Source organism: Nycticebus coucang, chromosome 6, assembly GCF_027406575.1.
Source record: "Nycticebus coucang isolate mNycCou1 chromosome 6, mNycCou1.pri, whole genome shotgun sequence".
Lineage (NCBI taxonomy): Eukaryota > Metazoa > Chordata > Mammalia > Primates > Lorisidae > Nycticebus > Nycticebus coucang.
The window spans coordinates 2,874,368-2,885,810 of NC_069785.1; the positions used below are offsets into that span (position 1 = coordinate 2,874,368).

An 11,443-nucleotide genomic window follows, 5' to 3' on the forward strand; every position below is an offset into this window, starting at 1 on the left:
CTCTTTAAAAAATAATACATATACATATATATGTGTGTATATAAAATAGAGACAAGGTCTTGCTCTGTTGCCCAGGCTGTAGTGCAGTGGTACAATAGTGGCCACCGCAGCCTTGAATCCCTGGGCTTAAGTAGCCAGGACTACAGGTGTATACCACCATACTTGGCTATTCTTTTTAATTTTTTGTACAGATGGAGTCTTACTATGTTGCTGAGGCCAGTCTCAAATTCCTGGGCTCAAATGACTCTCCCAAAGTGCTGGGATTCAGGTGTGAGCCACCACACCTGGCTCCATTTTTCTTTAATGATGATGTTATAACCATCACAGCTGTGGTAATGCCTCCATTTTTTTTTTTTCTCTGATGTTATAATCATTGTAGCTGAGGTAATGGCGCAGTGCCATGCACTGCCTTTTCTATGGTTAGATGCACAGATCCTTACCCTGGAGTTACAGTGGCCACAGCACTCAGCAGGGTGACTCACTGTATAGGGGTGCAGTCCAGGGCCATTAGCTGTGCCCTGCAGCCTGGGAGTTTTGACTTTGTACCGTTTACCTGGCTTTGAGATTATCCAACTATGCCAGCAAACCCCCAGGACCCCTCAGATGCCTGGCTCAGGCCTGGCCCTGCTCCCGTTCTGAGGTCCCTGAACTTGTGGTCGCAGCACAACCGTGGCCCCGCCGGTCAGAGCCCTGACAGACCCCACCGCATCATGGAAAGGTGCAAAGCGCACTGTCAGGTGCCCCCATGTCCCTCTGATTATCGAAAGGAAAAGAGCGCCACCTCACCACCAGTATGTCATGGAGAAAGTGTGAGAATGACTGTTTATCAAAGCATCTTTATTATTCTCACTCTTTTGCCTCTGGGATGGGCTGTGGGATTGAAATAGCAGAAAATCACTGACAGGAGACACAAGGAGCTCAAATGGTGGAAGGAACTCTCCAAAGCAGCAGAGGGAAAAGGGAGTGTGTGTGTGTGTGTGTGTGTGTGTCACCCTGGACCAAACATCAGCCAACACATGATCTAATGTGTTGTACTTTTACCTTCAGGATTTTCAAGCACCCAGGCCTGCTAGGAGCACTGAGGACTATGGAGCAGGCGTGCTGTGTTTACGATGTCATCAGGAGCTGCTGGGCAGTTGTGAGCAGTTTCCTGTGTGGTGCTTAACGTCTCTCTTGTCTGAAGGTACCCTTTGTGCCTCTGGGACTGGGGACTTGGGCTTCTGGCTTTCTCTGAAAATGGTGTCACTGGCTGTTACTAATGGGACTGGCAGGAGAGCGGGGTCATTTGTGTGAGATGTTTGCCACATCTGGTTTGTCCTGCTTGGATGTTTCCTTCTGCGCCTTCTGGACACGCAAAAGAACGTACATTTGTAGCAGTGGAGGCAGGGAGGGCTGCTTGTGTGTGGTCTCCTAAGATGTGTACTTGTGTTTGCAGTGGACAGGCAGGTGTTAGCCTGCCCTTTCCACACTCCCAAAAGCCCTGGGAATGGTGGTAAGGCCTCTGTCAGGGCAGAAAAATGAACAAGCCTACTGTTCCTTCAATCCAGGATGAGCTAAGTTTAGGTAGTACTTATGTTTGTTCATGTAGAGGTAATTTATTTGGACAAATCAGGATTTAAAAAACCTTGTATTTAAGTGTGAAAGGTGTACACATCCTAAGCGCATAGCTTGGTGAATTTTTACAAAGTGAACCCACTGCCTCAGTCAAGAAGCACATTAGGTCGGCTGTGGGGCTCACACCTGTAATCCCAACACTTGGGAGGCTGAGGCTGGAGGATCCCTTGAACTCAGAAGTTTGAGATAAGCCTGAGCAAGAGTGAGACTTCATCTCTACTAAAAATAGAAAAACTAGCCAGCTTAGGTGTATGTGGCTGGCGCCAAGCCTGGAATTTTTTTTTTTTTGTAGAGATAGAGTCTCACTTTGTCACCCACAGCAACCTCCAGCTCTTGGGCTTAGGCGATTCTCCTGCCATCCTGCACAGCCTCCAGAGTAGCTGGGACTACAGGCGCCCACCACAATGCCCAGCTATTTTTTTGTTGCAGTTTGGCCGGGGCGGGGTTTGAACCCACCACCCTTGGCATATGGGGCCCGGGCCCTACTCACTGAGCCACAGGCTCACCCCTGTTGATGGAATTTTGTTTTCAGTTTTAGCTACTACTACAAATTATACTGCTATGAACAATCTTGCATACATCTGGTGCTCTCACCCGCATGCATTTCTGTCGTGCATTTTCTTAAAAGTGGAATTTCTAGGTCAGGGTGTATGTACACATTCAACTTTAGTGGACACTGGTAATAGCAGTGTATGAGGGTTAGTAATTTTTTTTGGGGGGGGGACAGTCTCAAGCTTTCCCCCTAGGTAGAGTACTGGGGCGTCATAGCTCACAGCAACCTCCAATTCTTGGGTTCAATCCTCCTGCCTTGGCCTCCCAGAGTGCTAGGATTACAGGTGTAAGCCACCAAGCCCAGCCTGTTGGTTTTTTTGAGACAGAGCTCACTCTGTGGTCCTGGGTAGAGTGCGGTGCAGTCAGCCTAGCTCACAGCAACCTCCAACTCCTGGCCTCCAGCGATCCTCTGGCCTTGGCCTCCTCAAGTTGGGAATGTGTTTTTGAAGCCTCTGGCCCCAGGCCTCTGCTCCCTTCCTAGTTCTGGCTCACTGGGAGCCACAGCAAAGCACTGTGTCTCCCCAACTGTGAAGTGGAAAGACTTGGTACCTTCTGTTACTAAGTGGGACAGGAAAAGCCTCTGCAAAATACAATGCACAAAAGTAAACGTCATTGAAATGGAGGCAGAGGAGGAAGTTTTTAATTATTAACGAGAGTTCAGGAATAACGACTTATGTGAGTTGCCACCTCCCACTGAGAACCCGCAGGTTCGCTGCGCTCTGCTCGGCAGCGCCGCTCGGCCGCAGGGGCTGTGCGCTTATCCTCCCGGGCTGGACGCCACGTGCCCGGCAGCGGCGAGCGTCCTGCGCGGGACACCTGCAGGCGGCCACGGGGCGAGATCGGGCCACGCCGTCCTGCTCTACAGAGGACGATGAAGTGCTCCAGTCCTAGATGAAAGTAAAAGTTCACACACTCACGCGGCCAGAGGTCGCGCTGAGCTGAAACGCGCGGCGAAGGCGCGACCCCGAGCTCTGCGCAGCCGCACGTGGGCGGGCAGCGCCCCCTGCCGGCCTGTGCCGCGCACGGCCGCGGGTTTCTCACCCAGGAGGGCGCGTCCGGTGTTTCCCCCAGCAAGTTACTTGTGCGGATCCGAACTCTCTCTTTTCTCTTCAAAAAAGAAAAGTCAAACCTGCGATGATTAATTTTATGTGTCATCGTGGTTAGGCTTTTGTTCCCAGTCGTTTGGTTTTTGGAGGTGATCAGTGTTAAGCAGGTGTCCCCCGTGACGCGGTTGGCCTCAGCGCCATCAGCTGAAGGCCTTGAGGACAAACACTGAGATTTCCTGAAAAACAAAAGTAGTTCTCGAGACTGCAACCCAGAAGCCCTCCGTGAGTTTCCAGGCCGCAGAGTTTGTACTTGAGATGCGACACTGACCCTTCCCTGTCTGGCACCCTGGCCTGCCCGCGGGGCCAGCGTCCAGCCCTGCAACCGTGGGGCCAGTCCGTGAAGGGTATCTGTGTGTGTGTGAGGGTCCCATTTGTTACGTTTCCCTGGAGCATCCTGATATAAAACCCAACCCCCAAACCTATTTTATATCAGTGACATCTTATTTAAATAAACATAAAGGGACACGAAGTGTGGCAGTTGACCATCTGAGTTCCCGTTTCAGTTACAGCCACAATCCAATCGCTAGTTTCATGAACTTAAACAGGCTTAGCCTTGATTTCTTCATCTGTAAAAAGGAGAAAATGGCGTTTACTGAATAGGGTGTTTTGAGAATTAAATGAAAGAAAATGTGCTGACCAGAGTGGCTCAGAGGAAGTACCTAATACACGTTAGTTTTGTTATTAAGTTACTGAGGGAAGCTGTCACAGAAGGGTAATTTACAGGGTGAGACTTCAGCCCCTCACTCCCACCTTTCTCCCCAAACTCCTAAGCACAGTCTCTGTCACCACAGTCTGTTCCTGGGGGGTAGTATAAAGCCATCCTGTAAAGCATCCTGTCTCTTCCTGTATGAACCAATCCAGAGTAAAATTTGGGTTCCAAACTGCGGATTAAATTATCAATGAAACTATTATTTATTTTTATTTTTTTTGTAGAGACAGAGTCTCACTTTATGCCCCTTGGTAGAGTGCCGTGGCATCACACAGCTCACAGCAACCTCCAGCTCCTGGGCTTAAGTAATTCTCTTGCCTCAGCCTACCGAGTAGCTGGGACTACAGGTGCCCACCACAGCACCCGGCTATTTTTTTGTTGCAGTTTGGCTGGGGCTGGGTTTGAACCCGCCACCCTCGGCATATGGGGCCGGCGCCCTACTCACTGAGCCACAGGCGCCGCCCAATGAAACTATTATTATATCATAAAAGCAAAGGTCAGCAAATCTTAGTAGTCATTTAAAATAGCAAAATTATTTAAGTCATTTTCTTTTTTTTTTTTTGAGACTGAGTCTCGCTATGTCGTCCTCGGTAGAGTGGGGTGGCATCACAGCTCACAGCCACCTCCAACTCCTGGGCTTAAGCGATTCTCTTGCTTCAGCCTCCCGAGTAGCTGGGACTACAGGCACGGCCAAAATGCCTGGCTATTTTTTTGTTGCAGTTGTCATTGATGTTTAGCAGGCCTGGTCCAGGTTCGAACCCACCAGCCTTGGTGTATGTGGCCGGTGTCCTAACCACTGAGCTATTGGCTTGACTAAATGTTAAATAAAATGTCCAATACTCTCTCTCTTTTTTTTTTTTTTTTTTTTTTGAGACAGAGTCTCACTTTGTCCCCCCGGGTAGAGTGCCATAATGTCCTAGTACACAGCAACCTCAAACTCTTGGGTTCAAGTGATTCTCTTGCCTCAGCCTTCTGAGTAGCTGGGATTATAGGCCCCCACTACAATGCCTGGCAATTTTTAGAGATGGGGTCTTGCTCCGGCCCAGACTGGTCTCAAACCTGTGAGCTCAGGCACCCACCACGGCCTCCCAGAGTGCTAGGATTACAGACGTGAGCCACTGTGCCTGGCAACTCTCTGGTAGTCTTTTCATAGAAATACACAGGTATTCAAACAAAAGGTTCCCGTATTAAACACTTAGGAAATATTGGATTGCTTTACTAGAGAACTTGCTAGCTCCTTTAATGCACTAATGTGTGGTGCTTTTCCATGAGTGGAACTCACATGCAGTGTCCCTAAACTTTTTTTTTTTTACACTCAACATCACTAAATAATTTATTTAGAATCAGAATTAAAAGAACTTTTGACAGGCAGCGCCTGTAGCTCAGTGGGTAGAGTACTGACCACATACACTGACGCGGGCAGATTCAAATCCAGCTGGGCCAGCTAAAACAACAACTGCAACAACAACAAAAAATAGCCAGGTGTTGTGGCTATTTTCCCAGTGAGGTTGCTGTGAGCTATGATGCGACTGCACTCTACGCAGGGCAACAGACAGTTTAAGACTGTCTCAAAAAAAAAAAAGAACATTTGAAAGTTGTGAAATGTATGTCTACTCTGAAACTTCTGATTAGTTATACAACTAATCCATGAGAAATTACCAAATTAATTTTACTTCATTTCTTCAGGCCTGGTTTTTTCACTGGTTTCAAATTTGGGATCTTCAAATTTGAAGTTAGGGATCATGTCTGTTTTTTTTAATTTAATTTAATTTTTATTATTTATTTATTTATTTATTTGTGGTTTTTGGCCGGGGCTAGGTTTGAACCTGCCACCTCTGACATATGGGACCAGCGCCCTACTCCTTGAGCTACAGGCACTGCCCTATTTTATTTTTATTTATTTATTTGTGTGTGTGTGGTTTTTGGCAGGGGCGGGGTTTGAACCCATCACCTCTGGCATATGGGACCGGGGCCCTAACCCTTTGAGCCACAGGCACCACCCTCATGTCTGTTTTACCGTGCATTTGCTGAAGCTTAAAAAGCTCCCTACCCAGACCTTGCTGATACTCTGGGCCAACATCAGCTGGTCCTCCAGATGCCTGTTGTTTAGACCTATATTTTCTAATCTTGGCCACAAAGTGTTTCTGTGAAGGATCAAGTTCCTTAGTAAATGCCATTGTGGTAACACCAATGTCCCTCCACAAATGGACTGGGACTGCCAACCTGGCAGAGGGGAACCTGCAGAGCCTCTAATAATCGTGTTCTATGTTACTCACACTCAGTCCTGAGCTGCCACAGCCCCCGTTCTACTTCCAGCCCCCACTTTTGTTTGAGACCATCTGAGCCTGCAGCAACCTTAGTCTCTTGGGCTGAAGTGATCCTCCTGCCTCAGTTTCCCGATAGCTGGGACTACAGGCTCTTACCACAACGCCTATATATATATATATATATATTTTTTTTTTTTTTTTGTAATTTTTGGTCAGGGCCGAGTTTGAACCTGCCACCTCCGGCATATGGGGCTGGCGCCCTACTCCTTGAGCCACAGGTGCCGCCCATGCCCAGCTATTTTTAGAGATGGGGTCTCATCAGGCTCCGTGTCAGATGGGAGCGGCCAGCTGAACCTGGGAGACAGAGTGAGAATGGTGACAAGACTACATGGCCCTTTTAGATCGTGGCTCACATGCGGTTCCCCAGTGAGCTTTCTTGAGTCTCACACTCCAGCTAGTACTTTATTCCCACCACTTGCCACTGGTGCACTTCACATCATTTTGTGTTTGTCCCTGGCCCCAGCTTATGAGACGGAAGCTGCTAAACTCGCTCAGCTGAATTCCCAGTATGCGGCCAGGGTAAGCAGCCACAAGTTGAATGCCTGGATCTAGGTGCTGAGCCTTTTGTTCACTTATCTTAGGGTTATTCTGTGTCCCTGTGTCCTTGGTCAAGGTTTTCTCAGTTCCCTTTGTCCAAAGCTCAGGTCCTCCTGTTCCCCAAGGGGAACAGCCTGTCCGTGCATGCCCTGATCAGGGCGGTAACTGACATCTCTATCCAAGGCCAGGTCTGGAGCAGGAGCCGGGGAGTGTGCTCTCCCTTATGTGAGGTGTTCAAAGTTGCTATCAGGGAGCCTCTGTGAAGAACAGCCCACACACACTCCCAGACCCAGCAGGAGAGCACAGGGCAAGCTGTCCCAGGCTGCAGCTGGCTGCTCAGAGGGAGGCCTGTTACTTGGGACTGGTGGAACACTCACTGCCACTCCTCTCTGGAGAAAATCACATCCCTTGCCTGGGGCTTGCAATTTTCGGACCTGTTTTCAGGGTTAACTGCTTTCAAACGGGGTATCAATTTGATTCAGAAAATATGGCCAGGCACAGAGTAACTAGGCAGGACAGGCTTTTTCTTGGTCTGTCCTTCTCTGAGACAGCTCTTGTTCTGAAATGCTCTGAAGTGCTAAAGGTCCCTTCATCATGACAGACCTGACTCCCCAGGTTTGATGTTGGGAGGACTCTCAGAGAATGGGGTGAAAGTGCTGGGGCAAGGGCAGGGCCGAGAGGGCATTGCTAGGAGCAAAAACAGGAGACAAGTGCAGCCCTGGGGACTGGCACATCACTGGTGTCCTGCACATGGCAGCAGTTTAGCTGCTGGGTGCTGCTTGGGTGTTCCCTAGAATCTGTGCCCAGCCAGTCATATCTGCAGGAATGCCGGCCTTGCTGCCCCCCCTAGTTGCCTGGCTGCGAGGCTGTGTGGCCCTTGGGCCTCGCTCACAACGCAGAACAGGCCACATGGGTGCTGGGTGTGTCCCATTTACTTCCCAAGACCCTGCGTGGTCAGGCATCACTGCGACCCTCACCCTACATCTGCACAGCTGAGGATACCACGAGGTTAGGCATGTAACTCACCCAGGGTGACGTCTGATAAGCGGTGACTTGATGTGGGGCTGGGTTCCAAAACTGTGCCCCTCACTGCCGTGCAAAACCGCCCCAACCCTCCCTCTAATTGTCTTTTTCATATTTTTCTCCACAAAACTCTAATATTGCAATGAAAAATACCATTCCTATTCCCTCCTGTGTTTAGGGGGCTGACTCTATTCTGTGACTCTCATTCGATGTCTGTTTGCTCAGTGCTGGTTTGTAAGGCTGGTTTTATGACCCAAGAAGGCTCTTCTGCAAAAACATCTCTTGGTGGCCTGGTCAGACTAGATACTGGACTGAGGAGACCCCTGGGAAGGCCATTTGTGCTCCGTGTTCATACAGCCGTCTGTTTCCTAAAGCAATTGAGATTTTCCAGCTATTAGCATAAAGGGGACCAATGTGGGACCCCACCCTATGCAGTGACACCCCCTGGGACTGCCTGCCCTCTTCAGGGAGTCTGAGAAAAACTGGGGTTTCCTTTCAATGCTGGGTGCTTAGGTCCCATATGCTCTTAAAAACCAGGAAAACTGTACATACAAAGGAGTATTTGTATCTTCGGGTTAAATGAACAGAATGAATGAACACTCATGTCTAGAACATTCCCAGGATCTATTGATCCCTGTAAACCTCCCCACTGCGGCCCTCTCCTCCCCTGAAAAGCCAGCATGCTTTGTGTTATGCAAAGAGTGTGAGTTGTTTTGAGAGGGAGGATTTTCTGTGGGGTACTGCATATCAGATGTCATTCGTAAGTACTCATTATGAAAGGCACTAACAGCAAATGGGTAAACTTGTGTTTTGAGGTTTCATTTTCTGTGTAAACTGAGGTCAGTCAGCTGCTTTTTTTTTTTTTTTTTTTTGAGACAAGGTCTTGCTCTGTCACCCAGGCTGGAGTGCCGTGGAGTCATCACAGCTCACTGCAGCTTCAAACTCCAAGTGAACCTCCTGCCTCAGACTTCCGAGCAGCTGAGACTACAAGTGGCAGCAGCACTCCCGACTAGGTTTGAACTTTGTGTAGCGCCTGTTGCCCAGGTTCCTCTTGAGCTCCTTGGCCTCCCACAGTGCTGGGATCGCAGCGTGAGCCCATGTGCTCCGCGATGGAGCGGCTTCAAAGTCCAGCTCCACAGCCACAGCACTGTGGCCTGACAGTGTGCTGAGGACAGACGTGTCACTGAGTTGTGGTCAGCGTGCAACATTAATTTTTGCTACAAATTGGGGAAATGTACTTTTGTGGCAATGAGTGCCAGGATGTGAAGATGAGCAGGTGCTGCAGATGGGGAAGAGCAGATGCAAAGGGCAAGAGTGAAGAGGCAACTAAGCGCGAAGCCAGCACCAAGGACAGACGGCCCAAAAGGACAGCGTGTTCCCACCCGCCTTCCTGCTCCAGGGCTAGAACGTGCTTTCCGCTGCTGCTAGGATTTACTGGAGATAATGTGCCTCCCTCGAAGTCCACTCCATGTTTTTCTTCACCTAAGACTCCGCATGAGTAGCCCCCTCACTCCGTATCTACAGATGGTCCCAGGACCCGAGGATGCACTATTTGCACATGACCTATGCACATCCTTCTGTGTACTTAAAAATTATCACTGGATTACTTACAACACCTGAGGCAATGCAAAAGCTATGGAAACAGCTGTTTTTAGTTGGTTATGGTTTTGTATTTGCATTATTTTTTTCAGAATTATTTTCCATCTGAGGTTGGTTGAATCTACAGAGGTAGAAGCTGTGGGTGAGTTTTTTTCTCACAGGAAATAAATAGAAAATCTTCACTGGTACTATTTTTGTTGTGTTTCGGATATATCCTTAAATTATCCATACAATTTATCCTTAAAACCAGGACTTTTGAGAATGCAAAGGGGATCCTACTAATAATTATCCCTTGAAAATATAAACCACAATTGTTACAGGCAGACTAGTATGTATGCATACTTTTTTTTCTTTGAGACAGTCTCAAGCTGTCGCCCTGGGTAGAGGGCTGTGGCATCATAGCTCACAGCAACCTCAAACTCCTGGGCTTAAGTGATTCTCTTGCCTCAGCCCCTCCCAAGTAGCTGGGACTACAGGTGTCCGCCACAACGCCTGGCTATTTTTTGGTTGTAGTTGTCATTGTTTGGCAGGCCGGGGCTGGATTCGAACTCACCAGCTCTAGTGTATGTGGCTGGCGCCTTAGCCGCTTGAGCTATAGGCGCTGAGCCAGACTAGTATGTATGATCGCTTATGTAAAGTGCAACCGTGGTGTTCAATAAACGTTATCACATTGTTTAACTTTTAATCCTCCTGATTTTTTTTTTTAAAGGAACACTTGTATAGCATACTACATTAGACGTGCAGTCTTTTTGTTAAGCTAATTTACCATACATCTCTTCTACTTGAGGGATGGAAGAAAGCTACTTTTTCCCTCACGGTACTATGAGCATTATGTTTTAAAGATGAGGTAATAGCTGGGTGTTGTGGTGGGCGCCTGTAGTCCCAGCTACTCGGGAGGCTGAGGCAAGAGAATCGCCTAAGCCCAGGAGTTGGAGGTTGCTGTGAGCCGTGTGACGCCACGGCACTCTACCGAGGGCGATAAGGTGAGACTGTCTCTACAAAAAAAAAAAAAAAAAAAAAAGATGAGGTAAAGGAAGCCAACTGATTGCTCCACACCACAGTCCAGAGCAGAGCTCAAAGCTCAAGATACTCTGCCCAATGAGACTGGATGGGGAGGCTCACACCTGTGACCCCAGCACTCTGGAAGGCTGCGGCAGGAGGATCCCTTGCACTCAGCGTTTCAAGACCAGCCTGAGCAAGAGTGAAACCTTGTCTCTGCTAAAAGTAGAAAAACTAGGGGGGCATGGTGGTGCACACCTATAGTCCCAGCTACTCAGGAGGCTGAGGCAGGATTGCTTGACTCAGTTTGAAGTTGTTGTGAGCTAGGCTAATGCCAGAACGCTTTAGCCCAGGCAGATCGAGACTGTCAAAAACAAAACCCCCTTTCTCCCCACCTCCAACCCCCCTCTCCCCTGTGAATGCCGGGCATTGTGCTGCTTACTGAACACGAGGGGCTGCCTTCTAGAATTTGATGGGACTTCTACCAGATCCACCTTTCAGATAAGGAACATCCTCAAGTCTATAAAGTGACTTCCTACTTCACGTGAGTCCTCTTCATCTCACTTCTATAAAAAGCCTGAGTAAAGAGTCCTGACCATTAATCTTTTTGTACAGAGTTCTTTGACCATTCAAGAAAGGATACGGGTACCCATTAAGTTCAGTAACTAAGCAACAGTTAAGGTGCTTAACTTAGCATGTCCTACATCGGCACATTTAAAAAAAGAACTCTCACCCTCGGCAAGAAGGTCCCTGACTGTCTCACCCGTCTGGCTCCTGTATATCTTGGCTGCCTGCCCACTGCTTACAGGGCCTCTTCTGTCTCAGCTGTTCCAATAGCCTTGGCCTCTACTGCCGCAGGGCAGCTGGACACCCATCATGTCTCCAACAACTGGTAACTGCACAAAGGACCTTAGTCATTTGAATTATCCAGTACCTTTTCATTATGTTAAGATAGGGTCTAGCTCTGTTACCTGGGC

The 11,443-nt window shown here is 48.6% G+C and overlaps 1 protein-coding gene and 1 long non-coding RNA gene across 3 annotated transcripts in view; one reads left to right on the plus strand and one right to left on the minus strand.

Annotated features, from left to right (window-relative positions):
- The window catches only part of LOC128587174 (uncharacterized), a 33,227-nt gene extending 23,975 nt beyond the window's left edge, over positions 1-9,252 (plus strand). The window contains exons 1-3 of one of the 2 annotated variants that reach the window (XR_008380542.1): positions 940-969; positions 1,048-1,183; positions 8,749-9,252. This is a non-coding gene — a long non-coding RNA (uncharacterized LOC128587174). Of the gene's footprint in view, positions 1-939; positions 970-1,047; positions 1,184-8,748 lie in introns of those variants that run through there. The other variant, XR_008380541.1, reaches the window with a different exon arrangement.
- Positions 1-11,443, minus strand: part of SOCS4 (suppressor of cytokine signaling 4) — a 119,676-nt gene that overhangs the window by 72,096 nt on the left and 36,137 nt on the right. The window lies entirely within an intron of this gene.